A 4,788-nucleotide genomic window follows, 5' to 3' on the forward strand; every position below is an offset into this window, starting at 1 on the left:
ATTACTTTTTTTTTATTGAGACAACATCGTGAAATTATGGTAAGCTCTTCACACAGTATTTCCTGAAAAGCTGAGATTCAGAAAACCACCTGAACGATTGTAAGTCTGATTTAATACCACTGCTCTCTGTAAAAGTTTCCCCGAGGGCTGGTGTAGAGCCTCATGCCCTAAACACAACCACATCAGGATGGCCTGGGTGTGAGGTCCCGGGATCTGCATCTTTAGTTTGCCCTTCATGTCATTCTGATGTTCGCTGGAGCTTAAGAATCACGAGCACAGGGACGCCTCGGTGGCTCAGTCGGTTGGGCGGCTGCCTTCGGCTCAGGTCATGATCCCGGGGTCCTGGGATCAAGTCCCACATTGGGCTCCTTGCTCAGCAGGGAGCCTGCTTCTCCCTCTCTGTGCTCTTTCTCTCACTATCTCTCTCTCTGTGTCAAATAAATAAATAAAATCTGTAATTTAAAAAAAGAATAATTCATATAAAAAAAAAAAGAATCACTAGCACAGGGGAAAAGGAAGCCTCTCGATATCCTACCTACACTGCCCTTGCACTGACTCCCACAGAAGGCATCCTAGGATAAGCCGTTACACTGAGAACTCTGGAGCTGGGATCCCAGGGTTCAAAGCCCAGCTCTTCCTAGCTACCGATACTTGAGGAAGTCACTTCATTTCCAAAGCGTTTAAATCTCTCTAATATGAACTGACCAAGGCCATGGAAGGGCTGGGCATGGATGAAGGGGATGGGGAAGGGAACATCTTCCCCATTATGCAGAGCATCATGCAGAACCTCCTGTCCAAGGATGTGCTGTACCCATCACTGAAGGAGATTACTGAAAAGTATCCAGAATGTTTGCAGAGTCCCCGGGAGCAATGCAGGGATGGGGGGATCCTTCCTCCAGAGCATTTTGAAAAATATCAGGAACAACATAGTGTCATGGACAATATATGTGAGCAGTTTGAGGCAGAGACCCCCACAGACAGTGAGGCCACTCAGAAGGCTTGTTTTGAGTTAGTGCTGGATCTTATGCAGCAGCTACAGGATTTGGGCCATCCTCCAAAAGAACTGGCTGGGGAGAAGCCTCCTGGCCTCAACTTTGACCTGGATGCCCTCCATGTGTCGGGCCCAGCAGGTGCCAATGGTGAACAGTGTCTGATCATGTGAAGCACAACACATGTCTATCCCTGATTCCCAGCCACGGGGAGCATCTGGAGTCAGCAGAACCACTGGGAACTGAGGCAGGAGTGTCGTCTGCAAGATCAGTCTGCCCACTGCCTTCTGTCATCCTAGTGAGATTGTGCCGTACCAGCTGAGGCTTTTACTCTATCTTCCTAGAAATATGGCCTACTGTGCAGGCCATTTCTGTGAGCCCTATCCATGTGGTTTCTGCTACTAGCGAAGGCCCAGCTACCTTCCAGGTGGAGGAAGGCATCCCTTGTGGGGCATGCACTTTCTCCCCTCCCAAATGATGTTACATATGGCCACACTGATGTTCAAAAAAAAAAAAAAATCTCTCCAGTATGACCGGATCTAAAAGAGGGGAATGAGAACAGCACTCCCTCAGGGGGTTCCCTTGAGGGTTATATACACAGGATAAACGTTCTTGATTCTGCCACTATGGACACTTAGCCCAGGTAACTCCCTGCCCTGTCCTCGGACACTTAGCGGCATCCCTGGCCTCCACCCACCACTTGCTGGGAGTGCATCCTCCCCATAGTGACTGTCAAAATGTCTCCAGGTATTGCCAGATTTCCTCTGAAGGACAAATCACCCCTGGCTGAGAACCACCTATGCAGAACAGTGTTAGCTCTTGAGAATTTGCCAGAAGAAATGCTGAACGTGACGTTCCTTGGCTCCTTCAGCTCCCAACAACCCAGTGAGAGAGGTCTTATCTCCAGGTCTCTACACCAAGAAGGTGAAGTTCAGAGGGGTAAATACCTCGCCTGAAGTCACTTGGCCAGCAGGCAGATCACAGAGAGGACCCCAGGTGGACCCTCAGTCCCGAGCTTTTTGGAGCTGTCTCACTGCTGAACGGCCACCATCTCAAGAGGTAGCTGTTGGAGAAACTGCCCTCGTCATACTTTGCTCTCGGGGTGAGAGGGAATCCACAGGCGCCGGCAACCATGGGGCCTAGCATCATGGGAAGGTACCGCCTCCTACCCTGAATCCTGAAAGCCTGCCATCTGTGGGTTTCACCCTACGCCATGCATAGGGTAAACTTCAGTTCACAGGAAGTAACACCTCCCACTCACCTTGCTGTCTGGGTTAGGGCCCTCCTCTGCACATCCATCTGTCATGGGCAGAACACGCCAGGGGTCCCTCTGTCCCCTTGTGAATGTCTTCTCCTGGCTCTGTATACTCCCACACCTCTGTTTCCACAATGCAGACATGGCACACAGCGGTGTCGTGGACTGTGTCTTGAATGAATGAATGAATGAATGGTCTCCCTGTCCATCGACTCTCTGAAATATATGCATCAGGGCTGGCCTCTGCCTCACTCTTCTGTTGTACAAACTCAGGGAAGGTACCACAGGATTCCAGGGGTGAATCCAACTGGTTTTTCTAAATCCAAGCAGCACGTGGACGATGAAGATGAACTGCCTGAGCCCTGTAGGCAGGCATTTCGGCTGAGATTATCTGAAGAATGCCTGTCCAAGATGGTGCTGAGAAATCAGAGAGCAAAAGGACAAGTGGTTTTTGAACTCCCAAACATGCGTTCCCCTTCTTGGAAGCTACATCTCCATCTATTGTGTCACTTACAGCTTCAGAACCCTGGCCTCGGTATCAGATGGATGTGAGTTTGAATCCCTGCCCCACCTCGCAGTAACTGTGTGACTTTGGAGAAACACATCTTACTGCTCTGAGCCCCGATCCCCCCATCTGTAAAATGGGGATCAAAATGATTACATCATAGGGATCTTGTGAGCTTCAAGGGCATCGAGATACTAAAAGACTTAGAAGAGCGTCCGGCATATAATGAGCAGTATTATTAGTAATAATATGTGCATTGTCTTTTACAGTAAGAAAAGATTACTTAATTGTCATAGGATATTAAAGTAGAAACGTGGCCAACACACATTTCAAAGGGACATGCTAGATAAAATGCACATAGTAAGAGTTCAAAAGAGCATAGTGGTTGTTATTCACCCCCTGGACCACTAAGTGCACGACTATCGTAAGAACACACTAGACGTGCTTCACGGGATGCAAAGATAATCCACAGAGGACAGTTGGACCGTGCAGACACTGGGTAGAAGGGAGAAAGAGGTAGAAGAAAAAGATTACAGACCCAATTTCATACAGAGCCCAGGCCGCCAGTGAGAAAAAGGTGTGAGGTGTGATCCGTGACCCAATACTTCCTGCCACAAAGCTGAGAACCCGCTTTCATCAGCACACTCTGTGAGCACGGCGCCCAAGGGGTCCCTTTCCGCCCTGACATCAGGACTCTTGGGTCCTTTGCCCAGGTCCAAAACAGAATCTTGGGGGAATTTCTGCTCTTAGCCCCGGTTTTCCAAAAACCCGGGTATTAAATGTCGTACAGAGTAAATCCCCTTGGAAGCTGTGAAATAGAAACTTTCAAAAGATAAAGCTCATGTGTAACTACACAACTGGTGTCATTTCTTAATTCTAGACTTTCATAACCTGCGTTTCCCGGGTGTAGCCAGCATGACGAAAGTGCCATGTGATTTGCTCAACACAGTCCTGAGGAGTCAACAAGGTGCTGAGGGGCATTGAATCCATTTTTGAAAAATCCACCAAGCTGCATTTGGAATCAGTTTAAGAATCCAGGGGTTGCCCTTCACTTATTCGAATTTTCACTTGAATGTCTGCCCCACATCCCACCCCCAGGCCACCTCTTCCCAGGCTGCTCCCCACACCAGCCTTGGAGATCCCTCTCCCACTTCCTGCACCTGGCTCATCCTCTCTGGAGATGCCTGACCGCCTCCCATGTCCCACCCTCTCTTGTGTCTTCAATCAAACTGTTTCCCCCACCGCCTGGAGAAAGAGCTCAGGCCTACTCTATTCTAAAAATGAAATTAAAGAAAAAACAAACCACCAAGAGAACTGCCTCAGCCCCTCTCCCTATTTCTCACCTTTTACCGCCTACCGGGGGTTCGTGAATGCTGACCTGGGGACCAGCTCCGTCAGAGCCTCCAGTGAAAAGTCTGTTTCCTAAGCCCACCTGTAGAGACTTGACTCAGAGGTCTGATGTGGGGCCTAGGAAGTAGTGTTTCTCAGGTTCCCCGAGTTTAAAAACCTCTGGTCTAGGGGCGCCTGGGTGGCTCAGTCGGTTAAGCGTCTGACTCTTGATCTCAGCTCAGGTCTTGATCTCAGGGTCATGAGTTCAAGCCCCACATTGGGCTCCATGCGCAGCATGGAGCCTACTTTAAACACACACACACACACACAGAACAACAACAAAAATATCTTCCCTCCATTTATGTCATCCCCACCCCCTTGCAAACACCTGCCAAGCTGACTGGCTCACTGCTGCTTTCTCAGGGCGGCTGATGACTTCCATCCAAGCACCGTATTCAGTGCAGATTCTCAAGGCTTCTTCTTGGCTTCTCTGCAGCAGCCAAGAAGAGAACATGCTCCACTGTCTTGACCTTCTCTTCTGCCTTTTCTGCAGAGAGCCTTCTAGCGATACTCTGTCACTGGGGGCCAGCACTCCAAATCCTCCGCTCGGTCCGCCTCCTCCTGCCACCTCCTCACGGGCAGGTGTAAGCGAGACCCTGACGGAGCTTTGTTCCTGCTTCAACTTTGCAAACCTCATTCAGTCATGTCAT

The 4,788-nt window shown here is 49.6% G+C and overlaps 1 pseudogene; it reads left to right on the top strand.

The window, feature by feature from the left end:
- The first annotated feature begins 694 nt into the window (after positions 1 to 694).
- On the top strand, positions 695 to 1,282 carry LOC102746073 (peroxisomal biogenesis factor 19 pseudogene; annotated as a pseudogene).
- Positions 1,283 to 4,788: the final 3,506 nt, after the last annotated feature.

Source organism: Leptonychotes weddellii, chromosome 6 (genome assembly GCF_054177405.1).
Source record: "Leptonychotes weddellii isolate Sample4059 chromosome 6, ASM5417740v2, whole genome shotgun sequence".
NCBI classification, from domain to species: Eukaryota; Metazoa; Chordata; class Mammalia; order Carnivora; family Phocidae; genus Leptonychotes; species Leptonychotes weddellii.